Below are 27,692 nucleotides of genomic sequence, written 5' to 3' on the forward strand. Positions count from 1 at the left end.
CATGTTGTGCTGTATAAAAGCTTGTTAGGAGGTTTTATTTACCATTAAAATATCTGTATTACATTGTAAAAGAGTGATACACAATCAACCAAGTGTTCTTACATATGCAGGCCTTGGAAAAAACTAACATATATTTTCCTTGATTACAAAGGTTACAAATGCAATGTAATTTTAACTACTGTAGGAATCAATTAAATCTTACATATATGAGGAAGTTTCAAGTATACATCAGTGTACAGCTGATATAATGTCAATCCTGCCAATTGGGGATGAGATCATTATCCCATGTAAATCAGCATGCGGTATTGTCTTAAAAGTCTTTACTGTGTAACAAGAGGATTTCACGATACACAGCTTTAATACTTGGCTGCATATTTTTACAGGCATACCAATGAGAACATAAAGCCTAAGACTGATCATTGTACATAATCTGAAATATTCTGAGGAAAATGATGCATCATACCTATAGCTGCATAAAACAGGTTCACAAAGTTTTCTGTTCTCAAATATGTTGCTTTTAACCAACTGAACTGGGGTCCACTAGACCTATTCAAAGTATTGGTTGTTATGTTGTAAAGTTGGTTGTAAAGTGACCTAGTGACTGACAGAGCCCTGCTGTGGAGTCCAGAGAACAACTATGTGTGACAAATGTGTTGGTATGTACCTGTCGGTTTCAGTGGGTGTTTTTCCAAGGATTTGGAAAGGTGGGACACTGTGATCTATGATGGTTAAAATAGGGGGGGGGTCACTGAGTGAGTGAAGCACAGCAAAGTCACTGAGGAAGAAATGTAGTGGAGGGCTTTTCCAATTGACAATTGATGTCATGAATACATTCATTTCTAAACAACATGGAAACTCTCTTTTAATGGTTTGTGACATATTGTAGCATTAAAAGTTCTCATTTGTAAGCAAGTGAAATGGCAGTGGATAGAGCTCAGCTGTGTTATGTAGAGTGTAGAGACTATTTCTGACACTTATTGATAAAGAGGGTGGGAAATCTTTGCTAGCTCATTTCAGGACAGCTGTAAAAATTCACAATGTCACATTAAGATCATCCCTAAGAACATGTCTGCCAAATATTAAAGCTATCAGATGAGTAACTTTTGAAACACAAATATTTTGACCAAAAATGGCAAAAATTGACCAAAAAATACGAAATTGAAGATTTCATCAAATTTCAATATATCACACTAAGACAACGCCTAGGAACCTGTATACCTAATATCAAAGGCATCAGACAAGTAGTTTTTGAGAAACTCATTTTTTGACCAAAAATGGCAAAAATTGACCAAAAAATACGAAAATTGAAGATTTCATCAAATTTCAATATATCACACTAAGACAACCCCTAGGAACCTGTATACCTAATATCAAAGGCATCAGACAAGTAGTTTTTGAGAAACTCATTTTTTGACCAAAAATGGCAAAAATTGACCAAAAAATACGAAAATTGAAGATTTCATCAAATTTCAATATATCACACTAAGACAACCCCTAGGAACCTGTATACCTAATATCAAAGGTATAAGACAATTAGTTTTTGAGAAACACATTTTTTGACCAAAATGGCAAAAATAGCACCAAAAACAAAATTGCAGATTTCGTCATATATTCAATATATCATATTAAGTTTATCTGTAGGAACCTGTATACCAAATATCAAAGCTGTCAGATGAGCGGTTTTGATGAAATAAAGTTTTGACCAAAAATGACAAAAAAATTCCTTAAAAATACAGATTTGCATATGTCATCACAATTTGAACAAATCTAAGTTGGGTTATCCCTAGGGATCTGTATACCAAATAATAAAGCTGTCTGACCAGCGGTTATGAAGAAGAAGATTTTTTTACCAAAAACACCTTTTTTTGGCACCAATTTGGATATTTTCAACAATATCGAAAAATTGAAAAAATTGGTTTCTCAAAATCATATTTTCATCTACACAACAAATATCAAATCAGTAGGTATGGCGGTTCTCAAGATATTTGAGAGGAAGGACGTCTCACAATTAGACATACATACATACATACATACATACATACATACATACAGACAGACGCCGGACGGATACCATCCCAATAGCCTCTATAGACTATAGTAGCTAAAGATAAGCTCATTCACACTAACTGCAGAGCTAAAATAGAATTTAACCATTTGATTCCATGTCTGTTCTTTTTAAAGTTATATTCCTTGGAATACAAGTAAACAAGTAATGATAACATATATACTTGTAAATTTCTATTTTTCATAAACTTGTCCGACTGCTAAAGGTGTGCTTGTGATTTTCTGATAACATGAATTTTTACTTATTGCAAGCAATAGTTTTGATCTCCAAAGCAAGCTTCAGATGTAGTTTTGAGCTTTTGCTCTTGATAATGGAATGGGACTTCATGTACTGTATTCACGAGTTAGTCCAATTTGCAATAATCTGCAACATAAATCTCTGTACCCTGTCCACAAGTTGACATTGCCTGAAATCCATATCGAACAAGCTTGAAGATATATCTCCTTGGAAGCCATCATTGTTTACAGCCTGGGGGGAGGGGGGGGTCAGAGGAATCTGAAGGGGGTCACTCAAAATATTGAAAGCTATAAGGGGGGGTTACTCAAAATGTTGAGAGAAAGAAGGCGGTTACTCAATTTTTGGTGCAAAATGTATTGAAACACGTACCTCTCAGATTGCACTACTTCACACATCAATTTCTACAAATTTTTACTCAGTAAAATTACACATTGAAAACACCTCTGAGATTACGCCAAACTGCACCAATGCACACTACAATTTCTCAAATTTTTCCATGCAAGGGAGAGGAGCAAGCCCGTCGGACACTTTCCCCATCAGCCTTCCACATGTTCTTCAATCAGTACTTTCAAAGTCTATCCTATCAGATATCCCAGTGAGGACCCTGTTATGATACCCATCCATATTAAACAATACTGTATGTGGTTGTATACTGGTTATAGTGTGACCTTTGACATCTATGTTTTGTTGTGACTTTGAATTTCATTTTGTTGGTTTCACCTTTTTCAACCGTCATGAGATAACCAATGATTATCTAGCAGGGTACATTAGGATTTGAATGGTCTTTACTATTGCTGTATTTATGTAAATTATAGAAATACATGTATTGAAATTTAAGTTTTCAAAAGTGAGTTTGTGTGTGGGGGTGGGGTTCAGTCAAAATTTCCATGTAAGAGAGGGGGGGTTACTCAAATTCATCATGGTTTGGGGGGGCGGGTACTTGAAATTTTAGAGTTTCCGACAAAATTCCTCCAACATCCAAACCCCCCCCCTCCACCCCCACCCTCTAGGCTGTAAATAATGACAGCTCCCAATGAAATTTGGGCTGCAGTGTAGCTGTATCTTTTTGATGAATTTTTCACAAATTTTTTAATATCAACTCTAGTTTCTTGTTCTTCTTCTGAAAGCTTACTGGGAAACAAAGTACCTATATATATCATACATGTGCACATTGCAATGTTATTGATCAGTATATGTAAATCCGGGTCCTGATTGACATGTACACCTCTGGAGCAGACAAAGTGATAATGGAATGTTTATAAACAATCATTACAAGTGAATTACCTACAGGTTTGTTATTATACTACAGAGATCACCATGATACTCAGGGTAGGCATGAAATAATAATTGTGTTTTCTCAGTGCTCTGAAAGTTGAATTTTTCCTCTCTTTGAGCTGGACTCCCTTAAACAGTTCTGTGTACTAGCTGTAATATGATGATGCTTAGTATTGCGGGTTATATCTGTTAAGTTGCCCACTGTCTGTCTGTGGTAGGTGTAGTGGTTTAGGAGTTGTTGACCCTAACATACATGTACATACAATCTGTGTGCTGAGCAGTGTAAGGGTGCACGTCTCTCCACCATACTGACTAATACAAATCCTCTACCAAATGGAGGTGCAATCCCACTGTCTTCATCTTGAGACAACTGTCCCTGGTAGTTGGTTCCTTTCTTTGCTTGGTAAAATGCTGCCTTGAAGTCGCTTTTGGATTTATCCTGCTTCCTCTTCTGCATGGATATACACACCTGTTCCCTAACATAGTAATAATAATAAACTCATGGAAGACAATCATGGACCAATCATGGAAGATAAAACATATAATTTCTCTTCACAAAAAGTTAGTTTATTTGTGTGTTAAATATCAAAGAATTCTTGTGTAAAAAAATACAAATAAATTTATTTTTCTCTCCGCGATATGCATATTTCTCTAACGTAGACATCTCAACCACACCGTTTTCTTCTTGCTCAACCAATGTCCTGCGCAGTTTAAGAATGAGAATTGCTGTAACATGTATGCTGTGTATAGTATCTGGATGGATTAGTGTTAAGCTGATGCACCTACATATTTGCTGCTGGCAATGTCAATTAAAATACAGAAATGTATCAGTGAACCTGTGTTTCTAATTAGTATTCTTGTAATCGTAAACAAACTAGCTATATAAAGACAACTAATATAAAACACTTTGTGCAAGTTACAAGATACCAGTTCCAGCACATCTTTGCAACAACCACTTGTGTATATATACTTGGGAGTAAGGACTGAAAAGGAAAAAATTTACCTGTTGTTTGATCATTCCATTCATCTTTCATTGTAAATGTCATGGCAAAGTCCAATCCAAAGCCCTCCACTTTGTCTTTAATGCTCTTTGTCAAGGTCAATGGTATTTCTCATCCTTGATATTGCGCAGCATTCACTGCTGATCCTGAATTGTAAACACATAGACTCATGATTACTAACTCTTTAAATGACAATGATAACCGGAATGATTAAAATACATTTGATGATGGGATATTAATGAATTGCAAACACTCATAATGTCCTTAACCCTAATGATGATAAGCATTACACACATGTAAACATTCTAAATAAGATGACCCAGGTCTATCCATAATACAATTACTCAGCATCGCAGGTGACCCGGTCAACCATCAACAAATAGATGTACACGCCATGGAGATGATCCCGGGCAATCCAGAATACAAATACAGGTACACATTATTGAAGATGACCCAGGCCTATCCTGAATACAATTACAAATACAGGTACAGTGTTTTTATTGAAGATGACCCAGGCCTATCCTGAATACAATACAATACAATACAATACAATACAATACAATACAATACAATACAATACAATACAATACAATACAATACAATACAGGTAAATATTGTTGAAGATGACCCAGGCCTATCCTGAATACAAATACAGGTACACATTATTGAAGATGACCCAGGCCTATCCTGAATACAAATACAGGTAAACATTATTGAAGATGACCCAGGCCTATCCTGAATACAATACAGGTAAACATTGTTGAAGATGACCCAGGTCTATCCTGAATACAAATACAGGTACACATTATTGAAGATGACCCAGGCCTATCCTCAATACAATACAATACAATACAGGTAAACATTAATTGTTAAAGATGACCCAGGCCTATCCTGAATACAAATACAGATACACATTATTGAAGATGACCCAGGCCTATCCTGAATACAATACAATACAATACAGGTAAACATTTATTGTTAAAGATGACCCAGGCCTATCCTGAATACAAATACAGATACACATTATTCAAGATGATACAGGCCTATCCTGAACACAATACAATACAATACAGGTAAACATTAATTGTTAAAGATGACCCAGGCCTATCCTGAATACAAATACAGATACACATTATTCAAGATGATACAGGCCTATCCTGAACAAGTCATCGTTGATGACACAGTCCCCACTTGTTAATGGGTACTTTGATTACAGGTCCTCAGAGAGGATAGAGTCCTCTTAATTAGGTCTGTGATAAAAATACTTTGATACAGATGGCACTCAATGGCCAAGAATGAGTTCCATGGTGATGAAAACATAAAACCAATGTAGGCCACTATCCTAAAGGTCATTAAATGAGTCAACTGGGAATTAGTTGACAGGATGTTGCAAAACATTTTTTCATACTATCCTGACACTAATAGATTATCACCATACCATATTTCATAAAGTTTAATGCAGTATTTACAACACTATGAGATCAACATCTGATCAAGTTTCATCAAATTTGACATTGTATTTGTGGATATATCACTCTAAGTCTAATTAGGAAAGTTCATTACATATGCAATTACAAATTAATTAAAATGACACTGATAAATGTCTTTTTTCATTGTTAAAGCAACGTGAGCTTAGCATCTGTACAAAGTGTCATGAAATTTGATGCAGTATTTCTTGACATATCAGCCTAATTATGAAAGGTCAATAATTGACATGATACAGCTTACATGATGTGAAACAACTTGACGAGCATGTATGAAATAGATCAATGTCCTTGTACCAACTTTGAATGATACTGGTGGAAATATGTCTGAATTATGGCTCAGTACATGAGAAAATCGTAACAAAATCGCCGCCACGCAGCGATATTTGATCTTACTGTTCAAAAAATCAATACGTATATGTATGACCTAGGTCAATGTCCAGGTACAAACTTTAAATAAAATCAGTTGAGACTTGCCACAGTTATGGCTCTCGACATGAAAAAACCATGACAAAATTGCCACCCTGTGGCCATATCGGACCATATCAAGAAACAAATCAAAGTACATATGTATACTATAAGTCAATGTCCTTGTACCAACTTTGAATAAATTTGCTTGATACATGTCTGAGTTATGGTTCAGGACATGGAAAATTGTAAAAAAAATGGCAACATGGCGGCCATATTGGATCGTATCACAAAACAAATCAATGTGCATATGTATAACATAGGTCAATGTCCTTATACCAACTTTGAATAAAATCGGTTGAGATATGCCTGAATTATGGCTCTGTACACAATAAATTTGTAACAAAATGGCCGCACAGCATCCATATTGGATCATATCACAAAACAAATTGACGTGCATATCTATGACATTGGTCAATGTCCTTGTACCAACTTTGAATAAATTTGGTTGAAATATGTCTGAGTTATGGCGCTGTACATGAAAAAATTGTAATAAAATGGCCGCCTGGTAGCCATATTGGACCGTATCACAAAACATATCAATATGCATATACATGACATAGGTCAATGTCCTTGTACCAAGTTTGAATAAAATCGGTTGAGACATGCCTGAGTTATGGCTCTGTACATGAAAAAATTGTAATAAAATGGCCGCCTGGCGGCCATACTGGATCATGTCACAAAACAAATTGACTTGCATATCTATGACATTGGTCAATGTCCTTGTACCAACTTTGAATACAATCGGTTGAGAAATGCCTTAGTTATGGCTCTGTACATGAAAAAAATAGAAACAAAATGGCCGCCTGGCGGCCATATTGGATCGTATCACAAAACAAATCAATGTGCATATGTATGACATTGATCAATGTCCTTGTACCAACTTTGAATAAAATCGGTTGAAACATGCCTAAGTTATGGCTCTGTACATGAAAAAATCGTAATAAAATGGCCGCCTGGCGGCCATATTGGATCGTATCACAAAAGAAATTGACGTGCATATCTATGACATTGGTCAATGTCCTTGTACCAACTTTGAATAAAATCGGTTGAAACATGTCTGAGTTATGGCTCTGTACATGAAAAAATCGTAATAAAATGGCCGCCTGGCGGCCATATTGGATCGTATCAGAAAACAAATCAACGTGCATCTGTATGACATATGAAGTAATCCTTGTACCAAGTTTGAATGAAATCGCTCCAGGCATCTCTGAGATATCTGCGTGAACGGACGGACGGACGCACGGACGGACGCACGGACATGACCAAACCTATAAGTCCCCCGGACGTTGTCCGTGGGGACTAATAAAATACAATACAATACAGGTAAACATTAATTGTTAAAGATGACCCAGGCCTATCCTGAATACAAATACAGATACACATTATTGAAGATGATACAGGCCTATCCTGAATACAATACAGGTACAGACTGTTTGTATTGATGACTATAGACATTGGTCATCTCCCATTATGTATTCTACATAGGCCTGAGTCATCTTACCTTTACATACTTAGTGTACATGTATGTGTATTGTGGATTGGCCTAGGTCATCTTCCATTGCATATATTATGTGTATTTTGGATATGTCTGTGCCATCTTCCATACCATGTGATTGCATTTGGATTGAGGATAGGCCTGGGACATATTCCATATCGTGTGCATGTATTTGTGGATAGGCATGCAGGGTCACCTTCTGCCATGATGTTACGTACTGAGTAACACTGTACAGGGTTTACATCACTTTTAACTTTTGAGAGTCCCTGGGACTCCTGGTGTTAGAAAATGGGAGTCCTACATCAAAATATGGGGGTCCCAATTTATTTCACAAAAATGTTTTATAGTTTATCAATGCCATGGTCTTCACTGTGTTCAATTAGTAATAATTTGCATACACAGAGACAACAAGGTTCCATATTGTACATGGAGGGGTAACTATTGTGCAACACATGCACACAACTATAGGGCATATTCAACTGACTCTGTATAGTTTGAACCGCCTGTATAACTATAATGAAGAGTTGAAGACAAAAACACATTTCACTAACCTTTTTATCGATTAATTTGGTGTTTGACCCAACTTACATTAGTTTAATTCACGTACGCGTGTGTAACTATCTGTGGCTTATCGAGTCACGGACTCGTACTGCCATACATACTAGTCAATCCGTTCGCCAAGTTTGATCAATTTTTTGACAAGCACGCCACAAAATCCGCCACAAAATGGAAAGAAACCACTAAGTATCGAGAAAAAAGTTTCATGTCCGGTTTATTTCAGTTAAAAAAATGCGTAACACGTAGGAAATGTCTCGCAATGTCAACAGTTCAGAACAACTACATTTCATTTACAAACCGGGTCGACTGTTATGGCCGTCTCGCTTCAGGACGGCCGGAGATCAAATATCAACAGTTTAAAGGGGCTTTTTGGCAGTCAAACGCTTGAAAATTCACAAAATACACTTCAATTTAACCGAATCCTTACAAATTTCTCAATCTTGCATGTTTTGGACTTCGAAAACCTTAACCTCGGGTTCCATGTCGAGAGTTAGGCATCACACAGTGCCGCCATCTTGGCCGCCGATACGTTCGAAGTTCACTATCGCGATCGATTTGGTCACCAAATCGCGTCATTTTTCCATAAAATATTCTCAAAAAAACTGTAAAATGTATCACTTCTATCACCCAGAGGGCAGTAGCTTGGCATAATATAGTTGTCTTCCGTGTCTACGGCATGGTAAAGCTTTCAAAACGTACGTACATGTTTCGTTCAATGCACTGTGGCCGTATCCGCGTACGGGTGAAACTGCAGACCTGATTAAATATTCATGAAAACCGCTGACCTCTTTTGAAGAAAGTTCGCATAAATTACTGGAATTTTCGATTGTTAGGCTGCATGATGTCATTATTTTAGTCCTTATATGGTACTAAACTGGGTTCAAAGGGTCAGGAATACCCTCCTTCTGGCTGAGTTCGGCAATGCATAGCTAAGTTAGGCATAAGCATAGAACGCAATCACTGTCGGTTTATATACCGACGTGGCGCTGAGAGCGAGAATGCCGTGTCGGTTTATAAACCGACGCGGCACTTTAAGGGTTAAAGTACGGGGTCGGTAAGGTTTACTGGGATGTGTTTTACGTGTTCAGCAGCTTCGCAAGGTGTACACCAGCAACAGATATTGCTGCGTCCCAAGGGGACGCGTGGTTAGTTTTTGAGGGGTCCTGCGTCCGGTTTTATGCGTAAAGGACGCAGAAATGCGCGTAATGTAAAACCCTGCACTGTATTGTGGATAGGCATAGGTCATAATATTTGCATGAAGGTATTGCCCAGGATGTTGTCCTGTTGAATGTTTACCACGCTGAACAAGAAGCAGCACACTGCGACATGCTAAGTTGTGTACGATTACAAGTAAGCAAAAACGATAATTGCACAGGTTGTCCGCAGAGTTGCAGGGTAGGACTAGTTACAAATAAATGAAAGTGTACCAGGAATAGTTTGTTGAATTTCCATGGCTAGTGTTTGAATAAGAGAAGAATCAGTTTTTTTTTCTGTAAGACATCAAGTGACCATTATAGGCAAAAAATTGTGAGACTGGAACGAGAGTGACGCTTTCTCACAATTGGTGAGAATCTCTTAATTGCCATTCTCACTGCTATCGGTGAGAATAGTTTAATTCTCACCATTGAGCACTGAGAAATGCACTCCTTGATGAGATAATAGATTCTCACCGATGGGAATGGAAATTCTCACTAAGCACTGTGAGAATGGTAATTTTTACATTGAGAATCAACCAGACTAATCATTCACTGGTGAGAATCAACCAGATTCATTGTTCACTTGTGAGAATTAACCTGATTGTTTCACACCAGTGAACAACAAGTCTGGTTCTCACCAATGAATGGTGAGTCTGGTTCATTCTCACCTTAAAAATGACCATTCTCACAGTGCTTAGTGAGAATTTCCATTCTAACTGGTGAGAATCTATTATCTCACCAAAGAGTACATTTCTCACTACTCATCGGTGAGAACTTTTGAATTCTCACTGGTAGCTGTGAGAATTGACAAGAGATTCTCACAAATTGCCGGAAAGCGTCACTTTCTCTCTCCAGTCTCGCAATTTATTCCTATACACCCAGTTTGATTTTGAAATTAAAGCATTCATTGTTTGGACTACCAATAGAAAGAGGCGACTGTTTACACCTAGTGTACAAAATGTAATTACCTGCAGTACACCTTCTCAAAGTGAACAGTTGGTTTAAAAATTAGACTCTGTGATTGGAGAACTGAAAGCACTTGATGACTGAGGCAGAAGGGAAAGGGTAGAAAGGAAACATCTTGAAGTTACCCTGTAAATAATGCAATACTTATGATACGTCTTGATACATTTACAAAAGTACAAGTCACATAAGTGTGAAGCACACGGGAAATAAAATTTGTTGTGAATAATATAAAGGAAGCAGTTTGTTCCATAAAAAAAAAGTTGTTTATTTTCATTGCCACTAATTATCTGTGGTTCAGGATGGTCCTACTTAAATTTGAAAATCACAAATGAATGGAAATGATTATGGGACCAGTTTAATGTCATATTGTTACTGTAGCAACTGATAGGACCTGAGTAGTCAACTGTCAGTTGGCCAAAATCACAGATGAAATTATATGTAATTTGGATGGCTATAGTTCTAGCTTGTCAATGTTGGTCTCAATTAGCCAGAATGGCTTAGTGGTAAATTTAGCCAGTGGAAACACTGAATAGGATAATTATGTAAGTACAAACCTGTGCCAGAGCAAGGACCCACTGCCTTAGGAAAGTAAATATATTGATGAAAAACTCCCTCAATTCCATGGGTTTTTGCACTGCATTGATGACAACACCACCATCTCTGTTCAGAGTTGGCTGTTTGCATAGCCACACACTGTGTATTTGCTTTGCAATGGAGGATGGTATTGTCACCATGTTGCTTTACACCTGGTTGTCAGACCAGTATCCAATGACAATGGGACGCACTGCCTTAGTAAGGGATCTCGAATCTGACTGGGTGAAAAGAAAACATTAACAAGGATGTAATGTAAATATTATCTCCTGCAAATTGCTGACATTACTTTACACATCAGTTCATTCTAAAACATGGCTTTTTATATTCATTAAGATAAGAAAACTTGATTGTTTATGACTTCTGTAATTTTAATTAAACCTTTCATCACTGGTATAACTTTGCACCAAACCCATTGTAATCACTGATGATTGTGCACCTTTTTAAAGAAAACTATAATGTAGGTCAAGACATGCATTCAAGTAAGTAGCAATAATACATTTATTTCAAGGGAAGACCAACAAGAACTAGTCACATTAACAGGCTCCATAAAATATACATAAAAATATGAATGCATGAAGTACAATAAAACAATAAACAACACACAACAAACTATGTAAAACTATTAAAAATATGTACAAATTTAGGCATGACATTCTGACCAGGCATCTGAAACTTTGACAAGATAAAGTGTTGTCAATGGCAGGGTTGGAAATGCACACATCAAAGTAGCCATACATCTTTGAAGAGCCAAGTACCTAAAAACATTGAGGTTTATACTGTGAGTCTAAAAAAACAGTGCAAGTTCTGGTATTTGTAGTTTACTGAGGAACATCAAAATTAACATGAAACATGATTGGGGACAATCATACATATTATTAAAATATTCATATAAAAATATAGTATATAAAAACAATCTTCGATGATAAAGAGGCTAAAGGTTAAAACGCTTGCAGAATTCTTCATAATTATTTCAGCTGTTAGGATGCTATGTTTGAAACAAAGGAACTTCATGAATTTCATTCGCACTTGCTCTATTTTGTCCTGTTGATTTTTTTGCCAAGGAGACCACACTACAGTACAGACACATATTCTAAAATACTTACATGTATTATATAAGTTATGTACAGAGCGTCAAGGGAGTTGATGTTGAAGAAAGAACTACAACTCCGCCAAATATAACCGAGCATGCGAAAAGCTTAACTGATAATGAACAAGATGTGCAGGAAATTAAAAATAAAAAATGACTACAAATTTAAAACAAATCTTACCTGATAAAGGATTTGTAAAAGATCAGTTGTCAATCTTTTGATTCTTGTCCTTCTACGTTCCACATACAAATACCTCTGAGGCTTTACGACCAGGTTACATGAGTTATACTAACAGCTGTAGACAAATGTCAATGAATACAATTAGAATCTTGCAGATAGTCCTATTTCTCACTGTCTGTACAATGGATACTCAACTTTATAATCATGGATATAAGTGTCAAAAGATTAGTAAAATCATACACTCATTCATTATGTATTACCATGCCACAAATACACAGTAATCATGGTTTGTTTTTATGTCCGTGAATATGAATAATAATGCTAACTTTGAAACTTTTCAGCAAAAATGTAAATAGTCAATTGTACAAAGATCATAATCAATTACAAAAACAAAATGAAGTGCTTGTGGGCCAAATTATACACTTTTTACAAACTCTCCAGATTTGTCAAATTTTTAGGGTGGGCATGAATGTGCATCAATGCTTATTACATGCCTTGATGTGGGTGCAAATCAGTGAATTGATTTGAAAAGGAACATCAGGGGAGTTAGTGGGTCGGTGAACATAATGTACTGACCGGTTTTAATGGTTACCCGGGCAAGTGAAGCCCTTCAACGTTTTTAATATCTAAGTAGACACTTAACAATAGATGTAAAATATACATGTGCACACTTCTATTTTGACTTTTGTTAAAATCCTTTTGATGCTGGTCGATAATGGTAAAATTGTTTGAAAATGTCCTGCATATGTACGTATGTAACTAAATATGATACAGCATTTATAACCATGAAGATATTGTTGCCTGAATACATGGGTTTATGTGCCCTCACAGCAGGTTGATAATATCATGGAAATAACAGACTCTGCTCTGACCATTAACATTTATCTATAGGCTTGGGCAAGACTGAAAGCCAAAATAAGCATGCTCGCCAAGCCTTGTTAATTTTGGACTTTCCTCTTGCCCTTGGCCATAAATTAATGATAATGGTCAGGGCTTCTCCCATTTTTTCTATAATATAAATTTCATTTATTAAGGGTTAAGATAAGTGTGATAAGGCCATTTGTGTACAAGAAATTAAATTTTGGAATTTCAGCAAATGCACTATTCATGTATGTACACAAGGCTGCCAAAGGAACAAGGAACAATTTTTTTCCAATACAAAACTGACAACATTTTTGCACTCTTTAGACTTTCTCCAAGTCTGTTGGCATGTAAATATCAAAAATGAATAAATAGAAGCAATGAACTTCGCAGACTGGCAGGCTAGGTGGTTGGCTGGTGCTCATATAGTGGGGTGAATACCATTCCCTACAGACTTGTGAACCTTGCAGGGTTTCAATAGCTATAAATAATTCATATGACATCAGGTAATAAATATGCATGACTAATCTTAATCTTAATCAAGCATAATTTTCCAACTCATTTAAAGTTGGAATAGAGAAGAATAGTGAGTATAAATATGTTTTCAGAATTTTTAAAACAGTCTGTGAATCTTTCTAAACATGGGGGATATTTTTGCCTTCCCTGGGGAATCGCAGCGGTACAATTATCATAATGAATCATGGTAATCTCCAGTCCTGTGAAGTATCAGTAAATTTCACAATTGCAATCACCTTCCCTGATTTTTGTAAACACGTACGCCCCCCCCCCCCCCCCATCACAGCTCTGCTCGGCACCTAGCTGTGGAAACGCAGCTATCTGTTGGCGGGGTAGGGGGGATCGCTATGCGGGTCAAAGGTCAACCCCGCCACGGATAGCTGCGGGCCACCTGCCATCGAAAGTGGGTCTATTACGACGACACAACATGTATCGGAACTTTGAACAGCAAAATAAACCAAAGTGAGCGTAATTCAATAAAATGACCTATGCCTGCCTGAACTCTGATTATTGCTCATTCCCTAACTCCTTTTGTGAACAAAATTTCTAGTTCGTTTACGTAATTCGGCCGATTTTCCAAGGAGTACTCAAGATTTTCACTCCAGCAGCGAACTTTGACTTCCATTGATATGCTAATAAGGATGTCGCTCGTTCGAACGTGAATAGAGCATGACGCGATGGTCGGTCAGATCTATTACAGCGCTTGTCATTTTAGTGTGGAGTTTCAGGGTTTGGCACACACGGATTTTTTGTTTGGCACAGCCAAGGTTTACAGTTCGACACAAAGAAATACCAGACGGAAATGCAACATTTTATCCAAGACAGACGACACGTTTTCATTTCTGTCTTCGTCTGAGAATGCCGCACAGTGCAGTGTTGTTGCATGCAAATTTAAGCGATTTGTTTTAACGGTCACAACTGTCGGTCTGAACAGAAAAGGACCCACGTTTGATCGTCGTATCTTCGTATAGCTATCGCCTTGGAGTAATCTATTGAAATAATGCAAAATACACGGGGAAGAACCTACACCCGTGGAAAGGCAACCAGCAGTGATCTCCGGCAATAAGTAGTTCACGAAATAGAGGAGATAGGTGGTGATCAGGCGACTGGTTTTGTACCTCGTGGATCATATGTACAAACAGCGAAGAAATTGCGATTGGCAGCAACGACCGTATTATTATTAAAAGAAGATTTGGGTACATTTTTGCAAGACCGGTTCAGTAAATCCCCTAGAATCTATCGCCGTGGTCGACAAAGTATGTTACTGGACGTTGAAGTTGAGTTCATAGAAGCCATCAAATCTGAGAAGCCCTCCGTTAGCGACCGTTCAGTTTTTACGGCCTTGGGGGCCGGCAAAATCTTGTCGCCGGTGTTCAAAAAAATATGGACCCCCTGCATTTTTCGTGAAAAAAGATGATCCCCCCTTTGTCAGACGAAAAAATTTGATGACCCCCCCCCCCCCCCCCCCCCCCCCCCCCCCCCCCCCCCCCCCCCCCCCCCCCCCCCCCCCCCCCCCCCCCCCCCCCGATGAAAAAATAACCAAAACACATATGTCAAATTTACCCGCACGGTTTGGATTTGAACTCCGGTACGCGGCGCACTTTATTCGTGTAGCAGAAATGCCAGTGCACAAACTTCTTAGCCACATCCATGCAAACGTCTGTTAATTAGGAATCGTGGTACGAGTCCAAAGGGTTGTGTAAAATTGTCTGCGTTTTCACCTGTATTGGACTTGGACTTGGTACTAGACTCATGCTTGTTTATTGCAATGAGTTCAATCTGTGCCTGCCTATCTGCGCCGCTGCTCTCAGAGAGCAAAGTTGGCGGAAACAAGTTTTCATGTGCAAGTTTTGATGAACACTGAATACACAGGTGGTTTCCGTTATGGAAGTCAAACCTGGCTACACTGAGTGAGTGTTACCCTTCAGGGTACAATACAAATAAATGTTTAGTCAATTTCATAACAAATAGTGCAATTTTTGCATTATTTTAATATTCCCGGTAAAAATCACGCCCTTTAGTGCAAATCACATCCCTTGATGTTAAATGGAATAGTCTTCCGGTGTGTTTGACCGAGACTGCGAAGGTTTGAACCAATCATACGCCTGTATCGGATTACTGTCACTCTTAGGTAAAAGTTCTGCTACAGTGTTATAGCTCCGTAACATTCTGCATGATAAGAGAACGTGCGGCAATCGACGCATCCTTTGATGTTATGTGTCGGAGTACAACAACTTGTACGTTACAGTCAAGAAACCCGTGTGTGCTAAACCCTGAAACTCCACACTAAAAAGACAAGCGCTGTAGCATATCAATAGAAGTCAAAGTTCGCTGCTGGAGTGAAAATCTTGAGTACTCCTTGGAAAATCGGCCGAATTACGTAAACGAACTAGAAATTTTGTTCACAAAAGGAGTAAGGGAATGAGCAATAATCAGAGTTCAGGCAGGCATAGGTCATTTTATTGAATTACGCTCACTTTGGTTTATTTTGCTGTTCAAAGTTCCGATACATGTTGTGTCGTCGTAATAGACCCACTTTCGATGGCAGGTGGCCCGCAGCTATCCGTGGCGGGGTTGACCTTTGACCCGCATAGCGATCCCCGCTACCCCGCCAACAGATAGCTGCGTTTCCACAGCTACTCGGCACCATACCCAAACCGGGTATTTGATTCCGCTCTTGCTGAAAAATTTTAATTTTTCAATAACATTGTTTCCAGAGAATGTTATCGTAGGAATTATAACAAAAGATAATTCATTCACTGGCAAATTTTTAGTAATTCTGGGTAAGAAATACATATAGGCCGTGGGCTAGAGGGGGTCTACGTGCACCCCCCCCACAGGATAACAAACCTGTATTTTTCAGAACCCTTGGGATCCCTAGAATACGAAATGGAATTTTAACAGAAAAAATATAGGGACGCAATAGCTGTTATGGTCATGTTTTGAAGGGTACCGCAAAATCACGATTTTCCAAGCCAAATGCATTTTCGTCAAATCTGTCTTCTTGTAAGTCATGTGCTGAGCTCATTTTTTAACATAACCTCACTTGTTTGGTATCATTAGAAAGGGAATTTATTCCTCTTTAAGATGACATATTGCATTATGCAATATCTTCTACAGTTTTTGTCAAATATAACCAAAACTTACCCTTACCCCAAAATTTAACATTGCAAATTACAGTAAACTCAAATTCTACCAATTTTTTAGCTAGGCATAATAAAAAATGCAATGCTTTGTCTGAAATCTGTTTTATTTGATACAGGGACATGTCAGAAATATGAAATAGACTTTTAACAGAAAAAATATTGGGAATCTACAGCTGTAACAGTCATATTTTGAAGGGTACCGCAAAATAACAGTGTTGCAGATTTGCATGCATTTTTGTTAAAACTGTCTTCCTATAAGTTATCTGCTGAGCTTGTTTTTAATATAACCTGGCTTGTTAGGTATCATTAGAAAGATAATTTACTAATCTTTAGAATGACATATTGTAACATGCAATATCTTCTATAGTTTTCATGATATGTAACCAAAACTTACCCCTTACCCCAAAGTTTACATTGAAAATTTCAGTCATAGCTAAAACCAAATTTTACAATTTTTTTAGCTTGACACAAAAAATATGGCCGTTTTTGCTATTAAATCTATTTATTTGGTACAGGGACATGTCAGAAATATGAAATAGACTTTTAACAGAAAAAATATTGGGAATCTACAGCTGTAACAGTCATATTTTGAAGGGTACCGCAAAATCACAGTGTTGCAGATTTGCATGCATTTTTGTTAAATTGTCTTCTTATAAGTTATCTGCTGAGCTTGTTTTTGAATATAACCTGGCTTGTTAGGTATCATTAGAAAGATAATTTACTAATCTTTAGAATGACATATTGTAACATGCAATATCTTCTATAGTTTTCATGATATATAACCAAAACTTACCCCATACCCCAAAGTTTACATTGAAAATTTCAGTCATAGCTAAAACCAAATTTTACCATTTTTTTAGCTTGACACAAAAATCTGGCCGTTTTTGCTATTAAATCTGTTTTATTTGGTACAGGGACATGTCAGAAATATGAAATAGACTTTTAACAGAAAAAATATTAGGAATCTACAGCTGTAACAGTCATATTTTGAAGGGTACCGCAAAATAACAGTGTTGCAGATTTGCATGCATTTTTGTTAAATTTGTCTTCTTATAAGTTATCTGCTGAGCTTGTTTTGAATATAACCTGGCTTGTTAGGTATCATTAGAAGATAATTACTAATCTTTAGAATGACATATTGTAACATGCAATATCTTCTATAGTTTTCATGATATGTAACCAAAACTTACCCCATACCCAAAGTTTACATTGAAAATTTCAGTCATAGCTAAAACCAAATTCTACCATTTTTTTAGCTTGACACAAAAAATCTGGCCGTTTTTGCTATAAATCTATTTTATTTGGTACAGGGACATGTCAGAAATATGAAATAGACTTTTAACAGAAAAAATATTGGGAATCTACAGCTGTAACAGTCATATTTTGAAGGTTACTGCAAAATAACAGTGTTGCAGATTTGCATGCATTTTTGTTAAAACTGTCTTCCTATAAGTTATCTGCTGGCTGTTTTTGAATATACCTGGCTTGTTAGGTATCATAGAAAGATAATTTACTAATCTTTAGAATGACATATTGTAACATGCAATATCTTCTATAGTTTTCATGATATATAACCAAACTTACCCCTACCCCAAAGTTTACATTGAAAATTTCAGTCATAGCTAAAACCAAATTCTACCATTTTTTTAGCTTGACACAAAAATCTGGCCGTTTTTGCTATAAAATCTGTTTTATTTGGTACAGGGACATGTCAGAAATATGAAATAGACTTTTAACAGAAAAATATTAGGAATCTACAGCTGTAACAGTCATATTTTGAAGGGTACTGCAAAATCACAGTGTTGCAGATTTGCATGCATTTTTGTTAAATTGTTCTTCTTATAAGTTATCTGCTGAGCTTGTTTTGAATATAACCTGGCTTGTTAGGTATCATTAGAAAGATAATTACTAATCTTTAGAATGACATATTGTAACATGCAATATCTTCTATAGTTTTCATGATATATAACCAAAACTTACCCCATACCCAAAGTTTACATTGAAAATTTCAGTCATAGCTAAAACCAAATTCTACAATTTTTTAGCTTAGAAACAAAATCTCTGGCCGTTTTTGCTATTAAATCTGTTTTATTTCGTCGGTACATGGGTCAGTCAAAATATGAAAATAGACTTTTAACAGAAAAAAGATTGGAATTCTGTAGTTGTAACAGTCAGATTTTGAAGGGTACAGCAAAATCTCAGTATTCCTGACTTGCGTGCATTTTTGTTGAATCTATCGTCTTGTAAGTCATCTGCTGAGCTTCTTATAGAATATAATGTAAGTTGTTAGGTATCATTAGTAAGATTATTTACTAGTCTTTAAAAGACATATTGTAACATGCAATATCTTGTACAGATTTTATGAAATATGACCAAAACTTACCCATACCCCAAAATTTACATCGAAAACTACTGTCATAGCTATGTCAAATTCAAGCAATTTTTTACGCAGACATAAAAAATTAGACAATTTTTGTATGAAATCTGTTTTATTTTGTACTTGGCCATATCAGAAATATGAAATGAACTTTTAACAGAAAAAATATTGGGATTCTATAGCTGTAAGAGCTGTATTTTAAGGGTACAGCAAAATCTCCTGATCGTATGCGTTTTTGTTAAATCTGTCATCTTATAAGTAGTCTACTGAGCTTTTATTGATTATAGCCGGGTTTGTTTAGTATCATTGGAAAGGTAATTAAATGGTATTTAAAATGTTATATTGTAACAGGCAATATCTTGTATAGTTTTCATGGAATATGACCAAAAAGTACCCCATACCCCAAGGTTTATATGAAAGTACTGTCATAGATAGCGTGATCAAATTCCGTGAATTTTTAGCTAGACATGATAAAAATAGCTCTGTTTCGGTATTAAATCTGTTGTATATGGTACTGGGTCATGTCAGAAATGTGAAATAGACTTTTAACAGAAAAAATATTTGGACTGTATAGTTGTAACAGCCATATTTTGAAGGGAAATGCAAAGTCGCAGTACCGCAAACTGGCACCTTTTTTGTTAAATTCTTCTTCTTGTAAGTCATCTGCTGAACTTATTTTGTGACACAACCTGGCTTGTGAGGTATCATTAGTAGGGAATTTATTTTTCTTTAAGATGACATATTGTAATATACAATGTCATTCATAGTTTTCCTGGAATATGGTCAAACTTTACCCCATACCCAAAAAGTTCAAATCGCAAATTACGGCTTATCTTAAATTCTACCATTTTTGCTGCACATAATACAAAAGGCAATCTTGTTTAAAATCTGATTTATTTGTTACAAAAGTATGTCACAAGTATAAATTAACTTTTAACGGGAAGATGATACAATTTAGTAGCCATTGGATCATTTTTGGAGGGGGAACCCATATATTGCAAATGTATGTGTTTCGGCAAATTTGCCCTGATACCTGGGTACCCTTCCAAATATGATCCAAAAGGCTACAAAATCATATTATGTTCCTGTTAAAAGTTAAGTTCATATTTGTAACATACTTTTTAACAAAAACACAGATTTCATAGATTGCATACAAGCATTGCCTTTGGTATATAAAGTTAATAAATTGTAAAAAAAGGTAGAGTTTCAGATTTGCAGTAATTTGCTGTGTAAACCTTGGGGTATGGGGTAAGCTTTGGTCCTATTTCATGAAACCTAAACAAGACATTGCATATTACAATATGTCATTTTAAAGACTAGTAAATTACCTTTCTATTGATACCTAACAAGCCAGGTTATGTCAAAAATCAAGCTCAGCAGATGACTTATAAGAAGACAGATTTAACAAAAAAGCAAGCGAGTTGTCAATACTGTGATTTTGCGAGACCCTTCAAAATATGACTGTTACAGCTGTAGATTCCCAATATTTTTTCTGTTAAAAGTCTATTTCATATTTCTGACATGTCCCTGTACCAAATAAAATAGATTTAATAGCAAAAACGGCCAGATTTTTTGTGTCAAGCTAAAAAATGGTAGAATTTGGTTTTAGCTATGACAGAAATTTCAATGTAAACTTTGGGGTAAGGGTAAGTTTTGGTTATATATCATGAAAACTATACAAGATATTGCATGTTACAATATGTCATTCTGAAGATTAGTAAATTATCTTTCTAATGATACCTAACAAGCCAGGTTATATTCAAAAACAAGCTCAGCAGATAACTTATAAGAAGACAAATTTAACAAAAATGCATGCAAATCTGCAACACTGTGATTTTGCGGTACCCTTCAAAGTATGACTGTTACAGCTGTAGATTCCTAATATTTTTTCTGTTAAAAGTCTATTTCATATTTCTGACATGTCCTGTACCAAATAAAACAGATTTAATAGCAAAAACGGCCAGATTTTTTGTGTCAAGCTAAAAAAATGGTAGAATTTGGTTTTAGCTATGACTGAAATTTTCAATGTAAACTTTGGGGTATGGGGTAAGTTTTGGTTATATATCATGAAAACTATAGAAGATATTGCATGTTACAATATGTCATTCTAAAGATTAGTAAATTATCTTTCTAATGATACCTAACAAGCCAGGTTATATCCAAAAACAAGCTCAGCAGATAACTTATAAGAAGACAAATTTAACAAAAATGCATGCAAATCTGCTACACTGTGATTTTGCGGTACCCTTCAAAATATGACTGTTACAGCTGTAGATTCCCAATATTTTTTCTGTTAAAAGTCTATTTCATATTTCTGATATATCCCTGTACCAAATAAAACAGATTTAATAGCAAAAAGGGCAAGATTTTTGTGTCAAGCTAAAAAAATGGTAGAATTTGGTTTTAGCTATGACTGAAATTTTCAATGTAAACTTTGGGGTATGGGGTAAGTTTTGGTTATATATCATGAAAACTATAGAAGATATTGCATGTTACAATATGTCATTCTAAAGATTAGTAAATTATCTTTCTAATGATACCTAACAAGCCAGGTTATATCAAAAACAAGCTCAGCAGATAACTTATAGGAAGAAATTTAACAAAAATGCATGCAAATCTGCAACACTGTTATTTTGCGGTACCCTTCAAAATATGACTGTTACAGCTGTAGATTCCCAATATTTTTTCTGTTAAAAGTCTATTTCATATTTCTGACATGTCTCTGTACCAAATAAAATAGATTTCATAGCAAAAACGGCCAGATTTTTTGTGTCAAGCTAAAAAAATGGTAGAATTTGGTTTTAGCTATGACTGAAATTTTCAATGTAAACTTTGGGGTATGGGGTAAGTTTTGGTTACATATCATGAAAACTATAGAAGATATTGCATGTTACAATATGTCATTCTAAAGATTAGTAAATTATCTTTCTAATGATACCTAACAAGCAGGTTATATTCAAAAACAAGCTCAGCAGATAACTTATAGGAAGACAGTTTTAACAAAAATGCATGCAAATCTGCAACACTGTTATTTTGCGGTACCCTTCAAAATATGACTGTTACAGCTGTAGATTCCCAATATTTTTTCTGTTAAAAGTCTATTTCATATTTCTGACATGTCCCTGTATCAAATAAAACAGATTTCAGACAAAGCATTGCATTTTTATTATGCCTAGCTAAAAAATTGGTAGAATTTGAGATTTACTGTAATTTGCAATGTTAAATTTTGGGGTAAGGGGTAAGTTTTGGTTATATTTGACAAAAACTGTAGAAGATATTGCATAATGCAATATGTCATCTTAAAGAGGAATAAATTCCCTTTCTAATGATACCAAACAAGTGAGGTTATGTTAAAAATGAGCTCAGCACATGACTTACAAGAAGACAGATTTGACGAAAATGCATTTGGCTTGGAAAATCGTGATTTTGCGGTACCCTCAAAACATGACCATAACAGCTATTGCGTCCCTATATTTTTTCTGTTAAAATTCCATTTCGTATTCTAGGGATCCCAAGGCTTCTGAAAAAATACAGGTTTGTTATCCTGTGGGGGGGGGGGTGTGCACGTATACCCCCTCTAGCCCACGGACTAATATATGATTGCAGAAGATGGCATAGAATACCAAGGATTCGATAATTGGTACAAGAAAGAATAATGGTAGAAAAACATTATTTTATGATTCAGCGGTGAGAATAAGAACAGATTCTCACTAATTGCGAGAAAGCGTCATTTTCTCGCTCGAGTCTCTCACAATTTTTCCCTATGAATGATGCTGTACGTGTTGAGGCTTACAGACCACAGACGTTCTGTTGAGTGGATAGTTTGTAAAAGTGAAGTTTCTGCTACGTTCCGACGTTCTCCTCCGTAGCCTTATCACCATTTGAAGAAAAGGCTACAGACCGTCCGAACGTAGCATAAACTACACTTTTACAAACTACCCACTCAACAGAACGCCTGTGTTACAGACAAGCTGCAGTACAGTAGCTCGCGCTCGAGGTATTTGGGTCGGACGGCAAAACGTGACCTCGAGCCACTGTGCAGTTACACACACTACTGCCATACCAGCAGTGCCACGCATAGCTGCAGTACAGTAGCTCGAGGTTTTGCCTGGGTATTTGGGTCGGACGGCAAAATCTGGTTTTGCCGTCCGACCCAAATACCCAGGCAAAACCTCGAGCTACTGTACTGCAGCTATGCCACGCAGAGCTAAAGCGGCAGCATACATGCTGATACTTACGTGGAAGAGAGGACTTCGCCAGTCGACGAAAATACGTGATCATCAGCTGCTCCCCTACAATGGTGAGACTTGGCTGCAGTACGATGTAACAAACACAACTCATATACGCGATCGCGTGGCCGCGCATTGAAGTGACTTGGGGATTCCTCGTACAGCCTCCGGTCACCGGGGTGACCCAGGCCTGGGGGTGACCGGGCGTTTGTGACAATAGGGCCGCTTTACACAGGCATATCCTTCCATGAAGAACAATCAAGTACACCATTCTTGGCTTTATTTTGACAATACATCAAGAAACTCGATGTACAAATTTTACAGAATGCTTTATAAAATATAAACCAACACTCCTAACACATTACGCTTTCAAGTGTAGTGTTAATTTAGTTTCGCTACACTTCGCGACACTTGTTCTCATTTGCATACAACTTCCCACCTCGTTCTTGAATTAGATGTATATGTATGTATGTATGTATATGTATGTATGTATGTATGTATGTATGTATGTATGTATGTATGTATGTATGCATTCATACATGCATGTATGCATGCATGAATGTTTGTATGTATGCATGTATGCATGCATGCATGCATGTGTTTATGCATGTATGTGCAAATGTATGTACGAACGTGTGTACGTTTGATGTATGTGCGTATATATATGTTATACATAGATGAATGAATGTATACACTATGTGTGTGTACGTGTAGTTTATGTGTATGTATATATATGTGTATATATATATATATATATATATATATATATATATATATATATATATATATATATATATATATATTTATAATAACACAAAATTACTTCCAGTACAAAGTAATGGTATCTGTTTCTTAAGTTTCATGGATTCTGCAAGTATCAGACAGATGAAATGAAAGTAATACTAGCTCAACACTCTTATATATGTATGATCGGGACGTGCCATTCTATTTGTAGGTGGTGTTTAAATCTTTTCTAATAATCTCTACCTTCAAGAACAGTGCTTTTTATATCATTGGTATCGAAAAACAAAGTTATAAAGCGAGAATAGCATTTTTGCATCAACGATGCCTGAGACCTTTCAATGGATTTGTTGATTCCCAACAGTGCTGGCCACCACTTGACTTGGTCACAGCTTGGCATGGTATTATACCGTGACATCTCTATGGTACCTATATGCAACAGTAGTTTCTACTGGGTGTTGGGAACCTTGGCTGAAATTCTGGTTTATTGACTTTGCGAAAATTGAACGGTGCTACATCTTACTCTAACTCGATTTGGTGCATCAGTCGAGGCCATATGTCACGTGAAAAACATCCATTGCGTATTTTAGTGAATTTAGGTTATGGGGTATGGACACTTTCGACATCTTTGCAGAGCCTTCTATCACCCTGCTGGCTTGCCTTTGATGAAATGGCAAAATTTCCTCCATCTTCGTCTATTATTATAATGAGCATTCAATATCACCCATATATTCAACAAATAACCTAATCGCTTCCTGGCCGCTTTGTCAGGTATGACCCAAAGATATGCGGTTTTCCATTGTAGTTTGCTTTTTCATAAATATAATGCAATGGGTTAAACCCTGAATTCGAATAGAACACAGTACGAACAAAACCACATGCACAAACGCGCATGGAAATACGTATATTTCCAGTAGTGTTGGTACACATTAGTTTGCAGCCATTTGATATCTTAGGTGGCATGAGCGTAGCAAGTGTGTGGAACACCGCCGCACGCCTCTTTTATTCAAAAATAGAATCATTACACTGCAAGACAACAACATGCCACGATAAGTCGGTTACAACAAAAAATATTGTACGGTAACATATTAAAGAATGCATGGTAAAATGGACAAGGACGTAAGCACTGTTTGGTCCATATCAAGTAGAGGTTAGAAGACTAATTTTGAGTTAATTATTACTCTAAATGGAACTACTTGTTCACAAATAGAAGTGGTGCCACAATGTATACGCTGTGCACACACATTTTGCCTCAATTATGACCGAGTAATCATAATCGGCATGACTTCCCGTTGTTGGATTCTGTGTTTATGAGAACATGTTCGGGGTAATTATACTTTTATTTCGCATGTTACAATATTCCAACAAACACCATACATACGAATTTAAAAGCTCCTTTTACTAAATTCATTGATCGAGTCTTTCCGGTTTCGGTATATATTTATGTTAGCGGCGTAAAGCGCTCTCAAATATTTAAGTGAGAGGCACTATTGAAAAGAATGAAAAAATATCAATTACATTCAGCCATTATAGTGACACTTGCATATTTATCATGCATAAAGGTTTTATATTACTGGAATTCATTATTTCTGTTTGCTCCTGGTCATAAATATGCACTTATGTGTTGTGTTATACAATGCGGATAGCATGTTATTTTGGCTTTCATTTTTAAGTGGGAGGAAGTCCTACAAATCTAACAGTTTTTACTGAAACTGGTCATAGAGTATGCCATTGTTTTCAGTGTGTCACGTGGTGACAAGGGGATGGTATGCTGTTCCTATCCGTATTTAAAATTCGCAAGAAGTCCATTTGAAGCATTCACGTTTATTGAAAGTCCGCTATGAAGACCATCAGTCAAGAAGAGTGTTACAAGGACAGGCGATTTTTGTGTTTACTCAGTCTTATCAGAATATTCTGTTTAGGTAAGTTTGTGTAAAGCCGAAAGCTGATCTTTGCTCATAGCTGTATGATATTCAGGAGAGATTTCTCTGAAAGTCAAGTAGCGCAAGGCTCTGCTTTGCTCGTATGATATTGTGGTGTTCAGAGAAAAGCTTTCAAAACCTCCTTGTGACACGATCACACTTGCAATTTTGCAGCGCAGCTGCTTAACACATTGTGCTGACACTTTGTTGTCAAAATTTGTAATTCTTGATAGACTGGCACAGGAATAACCAATATCTGTCTGTCTGTCTGTCTGTCTGTCTGTCTGTCTGTCTCTCTCTCTCTCTCTCTCTCTCTCTCTCTCTCTCTCTCTGTAATGTTAATTGTTTTATTTGTGCGTATTTTACAATGAAAGCCTCGTCAATGCCAGTGGAACACGATGCTAATCTTAACTTCACTGTCAGCATATCAGAAGTAAGTAATGACAGAGCTATTCATGTCTCTTCAACCACATAAAATTGTGGAAGTAGCGTGGAAATAAATGTGTTTGTATCGATGGTCCTAACTGGTGAAATTTGATCGCGCAATGTCGGATGGAAGCGATAGTAGAAATATTTTGATCAAGTCAGGCACAATTTCTGTGTATAGAATCCTAGTTCATTATTTCGAAATGTCTTTAAGAACGCAACTGCAGATTTCTCATATATATATATATATATATATATATATATATATATATATATATATATATATATATATATATATATATATATGTATGTATTATATATATATATATGTAATGTCTTTTCTTCAGTAGTTCTTGAGCTCTAGGCCATCGGCCCAGCATACTTACTTAACATAGGAAGCAGAAATATACAATAATTGACAGGAAATGATATTTACAAATAATAATAATAATAATAATAATAATTATATTTAATTCTTAAAAACGCACTCCTTAAACGTCTCAGAGCGCTGAACACAAGTGTTTTAAAGATCTAAAAAAACAGCTAAAAAACTAAAAAAACTACAATTACGAGTAAAACTTAGTAAAAAGGTGTGTCTTCAAATAACGTTTAAAAGAAGTTACATTTCTGGCACAACGAATTTCTGAAGGCAGTGCATTCAACAGCAAAGGAGCACATACCGAAAATGCTCTCTGACCGTAGGAATTATAAAGGAGAAGGAGTTACACGCAAATTCTCAGAAGACCTCAGATTTCTTGTCGGTATATACAGATCAATCAAATCGGTCAGATAAAGCGTTGCATCACTCCAACAAGTTTAAAAGTAGTCAATAAAATTTTGAAATGTATACGAGCTTTCACAGGT

At 36.3% G+C, this 27,692-nt stretch overlaps 1 long non-coding RNA gene across 1 annotated transcript; it reads right to left on the reverse strand.

The window, feature by feature from the left end:
* On the reverse strand, window positions 1–24,040 carry LOC139147341 (uncharacterized). The gene is made up of 6 exons (XR_011555710.1): window positions 23,749–24,040; window positions 12,611–12,725; window positions 11,495–11,560; window positions 10,751–10,874; window positions 4,581–4,724; window positions 1–4,053 (listed from the first exon to the last, which is right to left on the reverse strand). It is a non-coding gene; the product is annotated as an uncharacterized lncRNA (long non-coding RNA).
* Between the last annotated feature and the right edge of the window lie 3,652 nt (window positions 24,041–27,692).

This window comes from Ptychodera flava, chromosome 13, assembly GCF_041260155.1.
Source record: "Ptychodera flava strain L36383 chromosome 13, AS_Pfla_20210202, whole genome shotgun sequence".
Classification (NCBI taxonomy): Eukaryota; Metazoa; Hemichordata; class Enteropneusta; family Ptychoderidae; genus Ptychodera; species Ptychodera flava.